The 18,876-nt window shown below is 43.3% G+C and overlaps 1 long non-coding RNA gene across 1 annotated transcript; it reads right to left on the minus strand.

Annotated features, from left to right (window-relative positions):
- Positions 1-13,970: 13,970 nt before the first annotated feature.
- On the minus strand, positions 13,971-18,671 carry LOC144983697 (uncharacterized). The gene is made up of 2 exons (XR_013647457.1): positions 17,835-18,671; positions 13,971-15,519 (listed from the first exon to the last, which is right to left on the minus strand). It is a non-coding gene; the product is annotated as an uncharacterized LOC144983697 (long non-coding RNA).
- Between the last annotated feature and the right edge of the window lie 205 nt (positions 18,672-18,876).

Consider the following 18,876-nt stretch of genomic DNA (forward strand, 5'->3'; position numbering starts at 1 on the left):
CACATGAGAAACACTGCCATCACCATGCCCAGGGTCCGGGCTGCTTTCCACTCCCACCTCTTCACCGTGGGAACAGAAGGGACAGACCTGAGACACGGCCCCCACCAACACCCGGGCGTACAGCACCAGCATGACAGAGCGGGGGCCGACCAACGGTTGTAGAAGCCTTGACTCAGACCGACTCGGACCAATCAGTGCTACGACTTGGAGCAGGAAGTGAACCATCTTCCATGGTGATGTCACACTCTGAAAGCTCTTCATGAACACTTCAAATCATTTCTTGGAGGAAACATTGAAGATCAGGATCATTTCTCCCAAACATGACTCTTCTTGACTCCTCCTTTCTGGCAGAGAATTGGCAGCGCTCCTCCTCCTCCTCCTCCTCCTCCTCCTCTTCCTCTTCCTCTTCCTCTTCCTCCTCCTCCTCCTCCTCCTCTTCCTCCTCCTCCTCCTCCTCCTCCTCTTCCTCCTCCTCCTCCTCCTCCTCCTCCTCCTCCTCTTCCTCTTCCTCCTTTTTCAAAGTTTTCTTGATCTGTGGAGAGCGACGGACACCCATGAACCTGTTTACTGGTCAACATGTTTACTGTCCAGCTGCAGATTCTCCTCTAATATTGCATCATGGATGTCTTTCACTCCTCACATTGATCTGGGACCGGAGGAGTTCCAGGCCAACTAAGCAGTTTTTCCTGATGAGGAGCTCCTCTCAGCCGCTGAGCATCATGGGAGTCCTTCCTGTTGGGTGAGGAGCAATCATTTGATCTGAAAGGGATCACTGTTTAGTTTTAGGACAATGTCTGCGTTCTTTCTGACAATAATAACAGTCATTCATAGATGAATGAATCTTTTTCTGAATCAGAATAAACCAAATTAGTAGAGTTTGACCTTAGTTTAGATTTATGCTAATTCATTCATTTAACCTTAGAAAAGGCACATTTCTAAGACTGTACCATTAATATTTATGGACTATACTATACAATTCATCAAACTAACATAGAATGATTGTTTCATTATTCAGATCATTTTGCTTTTGATTGACAGGCTTCCAAACACAAAGAACTTTGATCAACAGCCGCTTGATGAGAGTTCATAGAGAAAGAAACAAAAATGTCTTGAAAATGTGACATCACAAAGGGAAACCCGTTTAAAAAAGGTGTTTTTTTTACTACATTACAAAAATCTATACCATTTGTTGTAAAAGGGAAAAAAAACATTAAAAAATCTGTTTTTCTGGATGAAAAATGTGCTGAATATGAAGATGAATAAACCAAAATCTCATGTTTGTTGAATGATTCTTCTTGCTTGGTAGATGCTTCTACTGGCTGTGTCTCTTTTGCCTTTGGGTCAAAGCAGAAATCCTTTTCTGTCAGAAACATTGAACCAGCTAGGGTTAAGTTTCCATTGACTTGAGACTTTTTCCAGATCCTGAGATCAGTGAACTGATCCATGTCCTTTGGTTGATGTTTCTCCAAATGTTGAACTGTTGTCTTCACAGCTTTCATTTTAGACCCAAGGCTTTCAATGGAAACAACTGTTGTTTGAAACATTTAGGAAGTTGGTTACCGTTTTCATTAAAGACTGTGACATCAGCAAGTCGCTTTCATTGAATTCTTTGAGATTTTCTAAATGACATTTTTGAAACAAACCTACTTTATTCCTTTCTGAACTGGGAATCTTAGGGACGTTCTTTGTGGAAGGACGGTACTATTGGGAACAAAAACCAAAACAGAAACTGAATTCATTCTATTATTAAATGTTTACCAAATCCCAGAAACTCTAATGTACCAAATATAAACTCCTGTTCAATCAGATCAAAGGCTCAATAGAGTCAATGAACCCCCCTTCTTTCAATTCTATTCAATTTGATTGATGTAGTCCAATATTCCAACAATAGTCGTCTCAATTCTACCGGTAATTGTAGAATAAACACAAAATCCTAAAGAACATGAAGTCATCCAATTCAATAGGTAATGGCTAAACTAAATGGAACAGACTAAAGTGACCTTTGACCCTCCTTCTCATCCAGTCCCAAACCAGTTCCCCTCTGGAGATCCAGGATGTAGACGAGTCGGCTCAGGACGCGTTCACCAGGTTCCACTCAGTTTTTGGAACCATCTGATGTCAAGTGTTCTCTAAAAACCAACAGTGGAATTTACCAATTCATTCAGACCAAAGGCAGTAGAGAAATTGCTGCCTTTTATTGTCTGGATGCATTTTTTTTTTTCAAATATCTTCTGTTTTTACCGTCTCTATGTTGTTTTTTTTCTCTTCAATTGGTGGTGACTCATCACCATGGAAACACGTTGCTGTATTTGTGCATCAATACAAAGTGTTGTCTGGTTCAAATCCCATCAGTGTCTCCAATGTTCATCCAAAAAGCCTTTACTAGGGTTTGAACACTGATTTAGCAATGGTTTTCCATAAGCTGCCACTGAATTTCCCAATCTAAAAAGAAACTCATTTCATGCAGACTGTTGGAGACGGTGCTGCTAATTCAAACCACATATTGATACTAGTGCTGTCATGCCATCCATTTATTAATCAGGACCTAGAATGATTTCATCTGTTTGGAATCTAACCTCATATTTGCTGTGAAAAGCCTCATTTGTAGCTATTTTTGTTCAGATTTGTGAGATTGTTCCAAATACAACAAAAAAGTGTCTTTATGAAGTTTTCATTGGATCACACTTCCAACTTTGAATTTGATAGCAAGTTCAGAAAAAAACAACAGAAATCAGAAATAATAGTGAAAATGAGAAAAAACTTAGACCAAAAAAACAGCAAAATGTAGAAAATGAATATAGTGAAAATGAGATTTTTGAAACCAAAATTAGAAAGACATTGCAGAGAAAAATCTTTGATAAACTCTGGTTGACCACACTTAGAACGTGAGCATCCAGCAGGTCACCCACACACTTTGCTGCTTTGTGCACAATATTGTTGTGGGGGTTGACTCCCAAACAAAAATGAAGAATAAAACTGCTCATAATTGTCAATATTGAAGACTTTCCCAACATTTTGCTGTGTCATGTTTGTGGATAAAGTGAGGAAGAAGAACCAAACAGACTGGTGATAGTTGGAAATGAGTTTTTGGGATTCTGCACAGGAGCGTGGTTCCTCTTCCTCACCACCTCCCGCTGGTTTGCCGTCCGGCTCCATGGGATCTGCGTCATCTTCATCCCCATCACCACCTTTGGCGTCCTGCTGCTCCCAAACCCTGAGAAACACTGCTGGTCTCCACCAGAGGGCGCCACAACTTCTCCTTTCTGTTTCCTCCTCAGAACTGGACGTGCCACTGACCTACGCCGTCACGCTGATGGGCGTGTTCCAGTGGGGCGTGAGGCAGAGCGCCCAGATGGAGAACATGGTGAGGAGCAGCGCAGACGGCTGCACAAGCATCTGCAGACGTTTGGCTCCGCCTGTGTTTGCAGATGACCTCTGTGGAAAGAGGACACCCATCTCCAGAGCGAGCCCCCCCCCCGGAAACCCAGAAGCAAAGGTTTGGTGACCTTTGACCAGGTCAGCTTCACCTACAGTGAGGACAGCCGGCCAGTGCTGGTTTCTTTTGGATTTCATTGGTAATCTGAGATTAGAAGAATAATCTGGCCCAATAAAACAGAGCTGCTGTTTTACAAAAAGAAGAGGTTTTTCATGGTGGCGTTAATCCACTGAAGATGAAGATTGACACCTGGGAGGATCCAACATGTGGAAAGGCTTTGAATGAAGAAATTCCAAAATAAAAGCTTCTGTCTCCACGGGAACTATGAGGAAGAACCTGGATCCTTTCCACCAACACTCAGATGAAGCTCTGTGGAACGCTCTAGACCAGGTCAGAGGTCAGAGGCAGCTGCTGTGTTTGAGGAAGAACCGCATCGTCATCATGGGCGAGGCCGCTGCCAACGTGGACCCGAGGTGCAGCGGGACTCCGGGTCCATTTGTCCAAAGGCGGCCCACCTGCTCCTCACCGTAAGCGCTCTGTGTCCCCGCAGGACGGACCAGCTGATCCAGAAAAGCATCCGGGAGAAGTTCAGAGAGTCACGGTGCTCGCCATCACTCACCGCCTCAACGCCATCAGCCACCGCAGACTGGTGAGCGCCGGCCCATCCAAACGGCGCCAGACGGCTCATGAAGTTCTGGACTTTAGGCTTTCTTCCTATTTTCCAGAACTGTTAACTTTTCAGTCCAAAGTCAGAAAGTGAGAATCTGGACTGAAACAAACGGGATTCTGGGTAATTTCTCTGGAAACTGTTGCTAAATTCCCTGAAACTGTGTGTTTGCGTGTGTGAACATGAGTTGGATGGTGGACATGCCGACTTGTCTGGATGTGAACATTTTTGGAGCCAACAGGTATGTTTCCAACGTTTGAGTATGTGTGGACAAGCCCCGCCCCTTCTAGATCTGGATTAACCCTTGTGCTATCTTAGATGACCCCCCCTTCCATTGACGTGTTCTCCCTACCATGACAAAGGTGGATAAAGGTGGAAAGATTTCATGGAATCCATGGACACCAGTGAAGATCACAAATCATTGAAGAAAAAAGGTTCAGCCACAAAGGAGGAAATGAGAGGAAGAACACAAATGTGGTCAGTTTCCAAAGGGAGCATGGGGGAGAAGATGGGAGGAGATAGAGGGAGGTGTGTTGAGAAAGTTTATAACCTTCCCCCCCAACCCAGATATGTTTTAGTTTATTCTAAAAGCTAAATCTGCTCTTATTCTTGTACCTTTTTTCCCTTTCTTTAGCCTGTGTCTTCCTCTCTCTTCCTCCCCCCAGAGGGGCTGGTCACATGTTTCTGTTGTTTTCCATGTTTCTTTTCTGTGACCAGCCCCTCATCCTTCCTCCTTCACTCCATCTGTGCTGCTCTTCTCTATCCTCCAACCTTTTCTAGCATCTGCTGCTGCTTTCTCCCATTTCCTTGACCTTTGCCAACCAGACAAACTCCACTGACCTTGATTGACCTTCAGTCTGACAGAGGGAAGTTACTGCCTCTGTCCCAAGTCTGGAATTGAACCCTGCACTCCCACCCATAATAGCCTCTTCTCTACCACTGTGCTATACTTCCTAGACCAGAACTGCAGCTCCTCGTTCTGATGAGGTGAAGATGTTAGACTCTCTGAAAAAACTTGGAGGGTTTCTTTCCAAATCCATGCGGTGGGATTTGAACCCTCACTCATCTGCTTGTTAGATCAACTCTACAACGCTGAGCTGTTCTGCTTGTGTCAAATCAGCAGCTGGTCTCTCATTTAAGGTGAAGATGTTCTCCACTTTGAAGAAAATGACAGAGATACTCAGTGGGATTTGAACCCTCACAGTTGGGAATTGAGGTCAGGCATCATTTCCCTGAAGCCATCAGTCTGTCTTAGAGGAGCGGCTGGTGGTTCTGATGAGAGAAGATGTTCCACACTCTGAGAAATGTTTGAGATGAAAGTTGGGATTTGAACCATCAAGCTGGTGTTTAATGGTCAGGTGTGTTTTTCCTGAATCCTATTGTCTGAACCAGACCTGCAGCTGGTGGTTCTGATGAGGTGAAGATGTTCCACTCTGAGAAAAAATGATGATCTTCTGAACAAAGACTCTCAGTGGGATTTGAACCCTCACCCTTCTGCCTGTAGATCAAGTCACTAACACTGAGCTGTTCTGTCTGCATCACATCACTGCAGAAAAAGCAGCAATGATCATTTTAGAGTCCAGAAAAGCACATTTACTGATTCATAGCTGAGAAAAAAACTTCTACTGTCAAAAATACCAACAGAATCAAAACATGAAGTCTGTGACAGAGATGAAAATATTTGGGTCTAAAACAAACAAAAATACTCCAAGTTTCTACTTTACAGAGTTTTTGGGGCTCACTACAAACTTGTGCAGGTTGGTGGCCATTTTGACATCTTTTCTGTCCAAAGCTTCATATTTGGAAAAAATAAGTCATAAAAAAGGATTTGGATAAATGGTTAAAACATAGAAGCAGAAATACATGACTTAACATCAAACATTTGAACAAACATTTGAACTCCCACATTTTCATGTCATGTCCACCTGCTGCCTCTCCTCCTCGTTCTCCAGAAGCCCCCCATAGGTGGCGATCTCCAGGTCCAGGCCACAGTGACTTCATTGATGTTGATGTGTGACAGACCTCATCCTTTTCTTCCTCACCTTCTTCCTGTTCAGCTGATCTACTTCCTGCTTGCTGCGATCTGCTATTTCTGCATAATGAGCCTCAAGGGATTTGATGATGTTCTCCAGGTCCAGGGAGCGTGTGTTGTGTCAGAGATAACCCTCTTCTCATTCTGGACCTGAGACTCCAGCTCCTTGAGTTCCTGAAGGTCAGACGCACAGAAAGGTCATCTGGGGGAACGTCTTTGTTCTACAGAAGCAGGAATGGAACCTCTCTGTACCTCATCAAATCCAGCTCTGAGGAAGTTCAGCTTATTGTTCAGAATCCTCTTTTCCACCATCCAGTCAGCTTTTGTCAGCCATTCATGCTCTAAAGCCTGTTGCATTTTTTGAAACATTAGATTAGGCACAAACAATTCAGGATGTTGGTTTGACCTTCTTGCTGGTGAGAAGTGTGTTCTCCTCTTTAGATCTTTTATTCTTCTCTTCCTTGTACCTGCAAGCGTTTCCATGGTTACCGTGCTGCCAAACACTCAGAGCTTCAGAACCAGAACCTCTGCTGACCTCCTCCTGGCGTCCTCCACCTCCTTCTTCTGCACGGACAGCTCCTCCTTCAGCTTCTCCTGGTCTCTGAGGAAAACTTGAAGCTGCTGTTCCAGCTCTTTCTCTGCTCTCCTCACAATCTCTTCCACCTTCCAGGTGTGGACGTCCCTCCACTTGAGGATCTTCAGTTTGTCTTCCAGCTTTCTGTTCTCAGTCTCACATTGAATCACCTGGAACACACAGACACAATTGAATTCAATTCAATTTTATTTGTATAGCCCAAAATCACAACAACAGTCGTCTCGATGGGATTCGAAGTAAAACATGAAATCAAAAGGATCACGAATAAAAAGAGTTCAATAGGAAAATACTAAAATGAACTAACAAACTGACTAAGCTATACTGGCATCCCTGCCCTTTGACACCCCTTCGCGGTAAGGAAAAACTCCTAAAAAAAACGGATTCCGGAAAAAACGAAGAAACCTCAGGGGTGTCCACATGAAGGAGGGATCCTCCCCCAGGACGGACAGGCGATTTACCAGAACTCTTAGAGAAGAATTAACTTATCTAAATCTACAACTACATATATAAAAGTCCAGCAGACGAGCTTCATCCAGCCGTGGTTGTGGGGACAGTCAAAGGCGCGAGTCGAGCCAGAGGCAGGAACCACAGCCAGGTGTAGGAGCAGGAGCAAAGGCGAGGTAAACGGTCAGGAACTGGAGCACGGATGAAACAACTGGAGTCTGGAAGCACTCAAACCCCCCAGGAGGGGAGAGGAAAAGAGGGACAATACATGAATGACTGCACCAAACAGAGGCATGGAGAACTAAATGATAAATTATGATCAAGAATAGAGGAGAGGAAGGGTAGAAGTAGAAAAGAAAAGAGGACAGAACCCCAGAGCACCATAGTTACCCCAGCTTCAACTTCTAGCAGCCTTTTAAAAGAAATAGTTATTAAGTTTAATTTAAACAAATTAACATTAAGTTAAATAATCTCTGAATACTAACTAGTCTGACAATAATCCTGTCCAAAGAGGAACGTTTTCAGTCTAACTTTGAATGTAGAAACTGAGTCGGCCTCTCTTCCATGAGCTGGGAGTTTATTCCATAAAACGGGCGTGGTGACTAAACGCTCTACCTCCAACCGTACTTTTACTAATTCTAGGAACCACAAGCAGTCCTGCATTTAGTGAGTGAAGTGTTCTCATTGGATGGTAAGGGACTATGAGGTCCTTAATATAGGACGGGGCCAGTCCATGTAAGAACATCTACCTGGAAGAACATCCACCTGGAAGAACATCTACCTGGAAGAATATCCACCTGGAAGAACATCTACCTGGAAGAACATCCACCTGGAAGAACATCCACCTAGAAGAACATCCACCTGGAAGAACATCCACCTGGAAGAACATCCACCTGGAAGCATTTCCTCCAATCCAATGGATGACACCCCCCCCCCCCCCAATAAAAGGTTGCTTTACAAACAGCTCTTTTCATTTTATTTACTTCTCCAGGTGAGAGAGAAAAACAAAACACAGAATGGAACCACATAGAACCGCTCTGTTAGATTTCACATGTGGAGACCTCCAGCCGTGGAACCTGCAACCCAGCTGCAGCTGGACGCTGTTCTGGGAACTCCACCGGGGTTCCACCTCTAACCAGATCAGCAGATGAGAGTTTGGGGGAACTGCTGGTTACCATGGCAACAGGACAGGAAACTGCTTCATTCTGGTTTAGTGAGATAGATGGAAATGTTTTAGAATCTTTTACATCCACTGATTACTACAGGAATACTCCACCAGGGGGCGCACCACTCCAACAAAGGATGTTTCTGTGTCTGATAGACAGACAGGTGCTTCTTGTATGCCTGCCTGCCTGCCTGCCTGCCTGCCTGCCTGCCTGCCTGCCTGCCTGCCTGCCTGCCTGCCTGCCTGCCTGCCTGCCTGCCTGCCTGCCTGCCTGCCTGCCTGCCTGAATGATGAAGCTTCCCTTCGCTGTCTGGCAGCTCAGAATCTGGCTGATTGGGCCAAACATCTAGTCTGGATTGAGTATGCCCACAACTCCCATGCTTCCGCATCATTGATGGAGCTCCGGCGTTCACTGTCTCCCGTATCTTGGATATCTGTTGCCGTGGCCGAGACGGGCACGCGCAGTTGAAGAGACGGCGGATCGCAGGTTTTAGGCTGTTATAAACTCTGTGAAATAATAGATGATAGTTAATTGATAGTGGTGCAGATTTATTTTCTCCAAGCACCACTACTACCACCCATCCCCCTTGGCATCGCATCGCACCTGAGAAGGACTGGTCTAATGAAAAAAAAGCATAATTAAACATTTGTCTGCGAGCCACATGTGACCCTCAAAAGAGCCATATATGGCTCGCGAGCCATAGGTTCCCGACCCCTGTTCTAGAGGCTTTTCTAATGTCAGACGGCATTTATTCAAACCCATTTAGAGCTGAAAGTTCTCCTCTATGCTGATGACTCTTTGCTGTCTTCAGCTAAAGTCATCAATCATGGAGACTGGGAGAAGGTCCTCTGTCTTTCATCTGGAATGAGGAGATCAGGAGACTTGGTGGTGGAATGAAGACGTTCAGGAGTGTGAAAAAGTGAGAGAGGACAGAAGACATGTGTCCTCTTCACAAACAAACTCAAACTCTCACAGATCAGACGTTTCTTCTAGTCGTCCTCCAGGTTTGCTCACATCTCAGGAGGATCTTCTTCTTCTTCTTCTCAGATCTTCTTCATGGTTTCATGGAGACTGTGATCAGATGGGTGGAGAAAGTCGTCTCCACCCTCCTGGAGGAGAAGCTGCAGAACCCGTGCTGTGATCCTAGAACCTCCAACAGACTCCCAGCTGATGAAACAGAGAGCAGAACGTTGATCTGATCTGTTGGAACCCACTCCATCCTGAAGCTGCATTGCTCAGTTCCTGTCCACCAGGGGGCAGCACTCCTTCATTCCAGCTGCAGGAAACCTTGATGTTCTGAAGAATCTGCAGCCGTTCAAACACTTCCTGTTACTGAGGAACAAAGACGTCATTCAGGATTGTGTTTCTGAGAAACACCTGAAGATCCTGATCCTTGGAGGGAAAACAGAGATTTGGAGCTTTGGAGAGATCAGTGGGACTCTTTTTCTAAACTTCCTGCAGTCATCAAAGTGTCAAACTAAAGTGTTTTTCTGCTCCTCACATCTTTCTCTCTGTTGGAATCTGTCAGAGTTTTTCCTGGAAGCTCTGACAGATCTGGAAGATCCACACTCTTTCACTTTGAGGTTTTTTTTGGGATCAAATCTCTGCCTTCAACAGCTGTTACGACTTGTTGATCAGAAGGAGCTGTTTCAGGAAATAGTCAGGCCCCTCCCTTCAGCTCCATCAGGAGTTTTTGCTTTAGAGTCAGTAGATGACAGATGAGGGGGGGTCATGCACGTCTGGAAGGAGGAGAACAGAAAGCAGAAGGTCACATGACCTTCACTGACATCAACTATCTGTCAATCTGACAGCTTGAAGCTCCGCCCCTCCTCCCAGTGACTAGCAGGATTCTGGCTGAACTTGTTTCTGTCTTTAGTTTGTCTAAACATCCTGCTGTGTTCATGTGATGTTTCTTCCTCCATCTTCATCTTCTTAAAATTCTCAGGTCACTTTGTAAACATCCTGCAGCTCCTGACAGTCATTTCACCTCCAACAAGAAGTCCCGCCCCCTTTTTCCTGTCCACGGTGTTGATGAGTGTCAGGATAAAACCTGATCAGATCCAAGGGGGTGTTCCAGAAAGCAGGTTCTGCTAGCTCCCACGATAAGTTTGAGGCTAAGGAAGTTGATAACCTCAGCTTTCGGTTCCAGAAACACAGGTATGTTTCAGAGTAGGTCAAGTTGCCATGGCAACTCATGCTCTGAACATAACCTGGTCTGGAGCAGGTTTAGTTGAAGGTTAGTTTGTTTATAGAGAGGTGAAGCAGCATGGCGTGTCCATTCGAAGATGATTTAGTGGATGAAGAAGCTCAGATAATACTTTTCCACCATTAGAGGGTGATAAGACCATGTATGGATGTTGGAAAGTTTTGTTGGAAACTTTTTTACTTTAATCTAACTTCATTATTTGCTTCAGTTAAGATAAATATTTTTTGTTATGGTCACCTTAAAATTAACACGTAGATTTCAGACAATTATTTTCCTTTCATTCAAATTAATTCAATAAGTAGGTGTAACTTTGGTGCTACTGTTAGATCGGCACCGCAAGAGATTCTGGGATATCATTCCCTTTTTCTGTCTGGACGGATTTGGGTTTAAGTGTGAGTTTTTGACTAAATATGTTTAGTTGTTTAGCTGTTTACTGTGTTTTGCCGAGTTTTGCCGAGTTATTTTTTCCTACTATGCTTAAGTCTCCGCACCATGAGTGAGAGTGAAGGAGAGGATGATGAGTTTTTATAGCACCCTTTCAAGGTAGTACTGTACTGTCAATGATGGAAAGTTCTTGAATGCATTTTTGAACTCTGTGCATTTTTTTCCGTCCTTTTTATTGTTCTAAAAATGAGCATATCTGCCGGCTCAAACTTAGACAAATGAGAGTTCAAGACATATAAGTAATTAAAATGGAAAAAGGATTAATGGAGTAATGTGACATTTAGTTAGATAAACACGTAAATTTGAGTTGTATAAACAATTATTTAGTTTGAATAAATGTAACTACATTATTTGTTACCAATAGAAGTAATTCATTTAAGTTTACAAGGGAAATAGAAACAAGATCAGAAACTCTTGCGTTTACTTTGTCTGTTATTTTTCTCCAAGCAGAAACTCTTTCTTTTATGATGCAGCCGTGTTACTTTTATGATGGACGTATAATCTTTATACGCCATCATTAAAATCTCAGACTCCGTCTCACTTCCGTCTCAAGTGTCGCGCTCTCTTTTTTTTTTCTCCACGCGTTTCCATGGTGACTCCAGAAATGGGCGATCCATTGAGAATGTCTTTATGTACTTGCTGTGCACGTGCATTAACCAAGTGGAGCGTAATTACACTAACTCATATCCGGTCTTTTGGAACCGACATACCCAGAGTAAGCAAGTTCAGGCGGATTTCAGCCAGAGTTCAGGCTTAAAGTCAGGCTAGTTTAAACATGCTTCCTGGAATACCTCTGGCTGTGGTGCAGTGGGTGTCCACTTGGTAGACAACAGGCAGGTTGAGGGTTTGATTCCAGGAAGGCTGCTCCACCTGCTGCCCCGCCCACCTGTGCTGCCCCGCCTCCATCCAGGTGGACTCTTCCTGGTTGTGAGTCAGTGATCAGTGCTGCAGCTGCGTTGACACGGTGAGGGAGACTCTTCTTCCTCTTCATCTCTTTGCAGAAACTGAAGTGAGTTTGTTTCTGGAACTTTGTCTTCACTAACTTGACTGTTTGTTTCTGAATGTTTGGAGAAGATCTTCTTCTTTCTCTGCAAACTCTCCTCCCTCTGCTGTTTCCAAAGCTTCATCATTGTTGGATCAACAACATGGAGGACTCTTCTTCATCACCTCAACAACAATCAGCTGATGCTTGTTGGCTTTTTTCATTTCTGACTCCAAACCTTCCTGTTCTCCTCCGTCCAGTCTGTGGGAGAACTCCTTCCTAAAGTAATAGATTACAGTTCCAGGTAACAGAGTCCTATTTCCTCCTTCCATGTTCAGGAACTCTGGGATTCCATCAGACCAACAAGCTAGAATAGAAATGTTTGGAGCAGAGAGACCATGAGGCCTTAGTGGATGAAAACAAAGATTTTTCTGCTTTTCTTCAACTATCAATTCTATTTTTCAGATCATCTTCAATGATTTTGCTGTTAGTCTTCATAGACTCTAAACTTTAGTTGTTGTCTTCCTCATGGTGTGTTTTGTGTGTTTTTGGACAGAGTTGTGTGTCTAGTTTTTCTAGTTCAGTCATTTGAACTTTAGGACAGAGAATTGGAGCCACCATCAAAATAACAAAGAAATACATTTATCAGGATTATGGGTAATAGAGTCAACATTTTAGAATAAAAGTTATAATTTCATAAGTTATGAGTTGAGAATGAAAGTCTTCATTTATAAAACAATAGTCTGTTCACTAAGAACAGTCTAGGTGACAAACAGGAACCAGTTTGGTGACAGACGAAGAGCTTTTGTCTGTCATTCAGAATCAGTTTCACTGATAAGGAAATAAACTCTGGGGGGTATTCCAGGAAGCATGTTTAAACTAGCCTGACTTTAACCCTGAACTCTGGCTGAAATCGCCTGAACTTGTTTACTCTGGGTATGTCGGTTCCAACAGACCGGATATGAGTTGGCGTAATTATGCTCCACTTGGTAACCCTGGGTTAATACACGCAGACACATAAAGACATTCTCAATAGATCGCTGATTTCTGGAGTCACCATGGAAACGCGTGGAAAAAAGAAAGCACTATACTTCGGTGAAAGAGTCTGAGATTTTATTGACGGCGTATGAAGATTATACGTCCATCAAAAAAGTAATATAGCTGCATCATCAAAAGAAAGAGTTTCTGCTTGTAAGAACAGAAAAGGAAACGCACAAGTTTCTGATCTTATTTTCTTTGTGACGCATATATATATATATATAACTTATCCAATTTTGCCATCTTAAATGAATTACTTCTATTGGTAACAAATAATTTAGTTAAATTTAATCAACCTAATTTCTTACGTCCATAAAACTCAATAATTGTTTATACAACTCAAATTTATGTATTTATCTAACTAAATTTCATACTACTCCAATTCAATTAATATTTTTTCCATCTTAATTAATTATATTTCTTGATCTCTCATATGTCTAAGTATGAGCCGGCAGATATGCTCATTTTATAACAATAAAAAGGACGGGGAAAAAATGCACGTTGCACACAGATTCAATAAAGAATTTTCTGTCGTAGACATAGCAGAAATACCTTGAAGGGGAGCTATATAAACGCATCATCCTCTCCTTCACTCTCACTCATGGTGCAGAGACATAAGCACAGTATGACAAAATAACTCAGTAAAACAGCTAAACAACTAAACACATTTGGTCAAAAAGCCACAATTTAACCAAAATACGTCCAGACAGGCAACGGGAATGATATCCCAGAATCCTGTCTGAAAAGAAGTCTGAAAACTGCGTGTTATTTCTAAACTGACTTAACAAACAAATGATTTTATTTAACTGAAGCAAATAATAATAGCTTATTAAAGCTTATTAAATAATAATAAGTGTGAGGAAACTGGATTCTCTAGAAAGGACTGTATTAAATTTTAGTTCGTAACCCCGTCAGTTTCTTACACACAGAAATAATGAATAACGACTCAGAGACAGTTACTTAGCTTTTGTGGAGGTTTTACTTCGCACAAACACGAAGGGGACAGACATATGAACATGGTACATTCAAAGTCCGAACCAACGAGCTCAGGGATGGGCTTTGGTATAAAAACCCTGCATTTGCATATTCAGAAGATCGTCCGATGGACCTCGTGTGAAAATCACGCCCACAGGTTACTGCTGGAGAGAACCTCCAAGGCTAAAGTGAAGATAAGTCTGAGGCCTGCTCAGCAGAAAACATATGCACAGAAAAGAGGGAGTATGGGAAGAAACTGTTAGAACAATAGCTTGGCTGTGCTTTCTTCAAATGTAATATAATTTTGAGATGACAATACATGCTCAGTGAATTAAGTTTAAACCATTAGTGTAATAAAGGTTAAAGGCAGTTTCTAAATATTCTTCACATACCCCCCTGTTTGTCATATCAAAATTATATATGGAAAGTCAGCAGAACTCCTGTCATCATCAACCAAACACCAATTCACGAAGACTTTCAGTATAGGCAGCATATCGGCACTGCATCGAAAACAAAAGTGTAGAGGTACATGTAAATACAAAAGAAAACATAAAACCAACGTGAATAAATGAGCACATCAGAGGTGGTAGGTGATACATGAGTGTTGATGCGAAAACCTCCAGGGCTAAACTTATACCATCTGTGTGAGACATTCATTGAGCAGTCAGGGAGGGCAAAACTCATCAACGGCTCTGTGCCCCTCAGCAGTCATCACTAAGGATACGCATGCATCACCAGTCCAGACCTCGGCACAATTTCGTTAATTAAAGTTACATACTACAAGAAACATATTAAGAAATAAAGAAAATAAACAAATTGAAATCAAACAAAAGAAAAACAATAAAATAAATCTGTAAAGACCAGTTTCAACCACGAGCGGATGCGAATTAGGTTAAGTGTAGGCATAATGCTGATAGAGTCGGCCTGACAGCGATCATTCATTTGACACATGGAATCAAACAGGTGACGAATAGAAAAAAGAAAAACAACACACAGAGGACCGGAGTGACTAGTTTTATCAGTACACTCCACCAGAAGTAAACCAATAAAGTGGGGACCCAGACCAGTAGGTGTCAGTCATCTGAGAAGAAATGTGTGATTTAAGGGCCTTGACCTCACTGATGATGTGAGTGAGATTTCCAGAGGAAAAGGGAATAAAAGTACAAGATGAAACCACGAGCAACAGCTGGACCCATGTTAGCTGGTTCGAAGCTCACTGTAGCTGGAAGAGAGCAGCGCTAGAGGAAACACACCAGGGAACGCTCCTCTCGCCAGGAGCAGTGTCACACTGCGGCGGCTCCGTAGTTGGACTTCAACCAGGGGTGCGTCTCAAACTGTCAGTCTCATAGGCTCACAGCAATTTACAGTGGCTTACGTGAATCCAGGAGGGTCGTTCAGCAATGTGTACTGCGGTTGGCATGGTGAGGAGAACCTTGAAGGGTCCTGTCCACCTGGGTGTGACCAATCAGTCCGTTAAATGGTCTTCAGGGTAAAGCAGGTCACCGACAGAGGCCTTCTGGTCGGGATTCAGAGTCTGTGGGGAGGAGAGAGATGGAGGCAGACTCAATGTTTCCTTTGTTCTCACAGCTTTCTTCAAACAATCATGTAAATCATCAATGGTGTCAGTAGAGCCAGGCATGAGAGTAAAAAAAAAAAAAAATCAGGAAAAAAAATAAAATAAATAAAAATTAAAAAATAAAAATTGTGAAAAAACACATTGAAAGTGAAACAGACAAGAACTGCGTCTCATTTCAACAGCAGCATGAACAGGCTGATAACAGTTTGACTAATGGTAATGCTTGGACGGAAGGGAGTGGAGCACACTGCATGTGATTCTGGAGAATTCGCACAAGAGAATCACAGGTGACATTGTTTCAACTATCAGCCGCACAAGCAGCTGCAGCTTACAGCGAGTGAGTAAAGGTGGGGGGCTGATCAGATAAGGTGGTGAGGTCCAGGGAGAGAAATAATTTTTGCTAGAAACAGAAACTAAATGTCCCAAAAAATTTAACCTGTGCTTGGGCCAGCTGGAGTTTAGTTTTACCACACTTATTGCCCTGAGAGTTAAAACTTAGAAAGATTAGCAGACATGTCCAAAAAAAAAAAAAAATGTAAGGACGAGTTAGTGAACCAGAGATCCTCAGGAATGCTTTTAAGGGGTCAATCCTGATTTACAAGCAGAAATGCAGGGACCTGATAAGTGGGGTCAGCAGGCTGCAATCAAACTTTTTTATGAGCAGGGGAAAGTGAACTAAAAAAAGGGAAGGCTGCACCAGCCATCCGAGTCTGATCATGTTTATACAAGTGGGAGGTGTGTCCTGCACAAACAGATCCACATCTACTTTGTAAGAAATGATAATTTCTATAGCTTTTTCTGAACATCTACCCTTGTCCATGTCCTAAACACCAAAATACACACTAAAACACGTCCTATCATTATTCGGAGAGCAGAGAAAGCTGTTATATCTGCTTACAACAGAGAAATCACCCCTCCTTTCTGCGAGTTCTCATCAGCCTGTCTGCAGGCTCGGGCACGCGCACTCTGATCTGTGAAGCTGTTCCCCCCTCCTTCTGCTCTGTCCTGCACTTTGAGGCTGCTTAACTTTCCATGAAATCCATAATCTTTAACCAATTTATCCAAATACTTGATTAATGTCTGATCCTGACTTTCCACATACTTCCAAACTTTATGAAAAGCTTTCTGGACCTGAGCAATGTGCCTTCTTACTTTTTAGTGAGATTTTGTGAATGAGCCCCACCCATCTTTTTGAGGTTTTTGATCGACGATCAGCCACAACGTTCTCAATTTCAATCACAAACCAGAGTTCCCACCCAAATAACCCGTTTTATGGATTCTCCAGCGCTGAATCTAATCAGCAGAAAAAGCTTAGAGAATCAGAAAAGAAACCTAATTATTTGTCAACTGAGTAACTATTTTGTTTTAGAACGCGGCATTAATCAAAGCGAGCACACACCACAGGAGCTGTCGAAGAGAGCACACTCAGACACAGACAGAGAGGCATGAGAAGCATCACACACACATAGTTTCCCCGGAGCTCCGTTTATTCCCTGTGCGGCCCACACAGGACCTTCAGCACAAAATTTTGGACACACAGTCCTTTCGTTGGACACACAGTCCTTTAGTTGGACACACAGTCCGTCCTTCGTCTACACAAGACGTTTAGCGCAAAATTTGTGGACACACAGTCCCTTCGTTGGATGGACACACAGTCCTTCCTTCGTCTACACAAGACGTTTAGCGCAAAATTTGTGGACACACAGTCCCTTCGTTGGACACACAGTCCTTCCTTCGTCTACACAAGACGTTTAGCGCAAAATTTGTGGACACACAGTCCCTTCATTGGATGGACACACAGTCCTTCCTTCGTCTACACAAGACGTTTAGCGCAAAATTTGTGGACACACAGTCCTTTCGTTGGACACACAGTCCTGTCGTTGGACACACAGTCCTTTTTTTTTTTTTCGGACACACAGTCCTTTCTTTGGACACACAGTCCTGTCGTTGGACACACAGTCCTTTTTTTTTTTTTCGGACACACAGTCCCTTCGTTGGACACACAGTCCTTCCTTCGTCTACACAAGACGTTTAGCCTACAGAAGGCTCTATTAGTCGGTACACGCGGCGGTACCTACACTTCAGACTCGGGCACGCGCAGCACCCTGACTGCAAGCGCTGCTCTGTTCAGCGTGCCCGCGCAGCAGTCAGGCTGCAGCCGTGTCTCTATTCTTCCCCCAAAGTTGATGCACGCACACACAAAGACACAGACACAGTCAAAGTAAGGCCCTAACAAGTAAAGAGAGGACAGACTTTCTGTGTGGCATACTCACTTCAAGCAATGAACCTCGTTATTTGCTGAGGGTCTGACGACGCCGGGGGCACCACCGGATCCAAAGGGCGAGGGCCGCTGATCCTGAAGGCGGATGTGTCAATGCTGAGGCTGTGATCTCAGACCGCTAGCGGTTTTCAGGCAACCCCCCCCCCAGGGGCTCCAGCGATGTCCAGGGCGCGCGCCGGCCGGCTCAGAAGGACCAAATGTGAAGAAACTGGATTTTCTAGAAAGGACTGTAAAATAGGAATATTTTTAGGTTCGTTACCCCGTCAGTTTCTTGCACACAGAAATAATGAATAACGACTCAGAGACAAAACTTATCTTTTGTGGAGGTTTTACTTCGCACAAACACGAAGGGGACAGACATGAACATGGTACATTCAAAGTCCGAACCAACGAGCTCAGGGATGGGCTTTGGTATAAAAACCCTGCATTTGCATATTCAGAATATCGTCCGATGGACCTCGTGTGAAAATCACGCCCACAGGTTACTGCTGGAGAGAAGTTCCAAGGCTAAAGTGAAGATAAGTCTGAGGCCTGCTCAGCAGATCACACATGCACAGAAAAGAGGGAGTATGGGAAGAAACTGTTAGAACAATAGCTTGGCTGTGCTTTCTTCAAATGTAATATAATTTTGAGATGACAATACATGCTCAGTGAATTAAGTTTAAACCATTAGTGTAATAAAGGTTAAAGGCAGTTTCTAAATATTCTTCACAATAAGTTAGATCAAAGTATAAAGTTTCTCTTTCCAACATCCATATGTGATCTTATCATCCTCTCACGGTGGAAAAAGTTTTATCTGAGCTTCGTCATCCACTAAATCATCTTCAAATGGACACGCCATGCTGCTTCACCTCTCTGACAACAAACTAACCTTCAACTAAACCTGCTCCAGACCAGGTTATGTTCAGAGCATGAGTTGCCATGGTAACTTGACCTACCCTGAAACATACCTCCATTTCTGGAACCGAAAGCTGAGGTTATCAACTTCCTTGGCCTCAAACTTACCGTGGGAGCTAGCATAACCTGCTTTCTGG

Source organism: Oryzias latipes, chromosome 2 (genome assembly GCF_053564925.1).
Source record: "Oryzias latipes strain Hd-rR chromosome 2, Olatipes_Hd-rR_3.1".
Lineage (NCBI taxonomy): Eukaryota > Metazoa > Chordata > Actinopteri > Beloniformes > Adrianichthyidae > Oryzias > Oryzias latipes.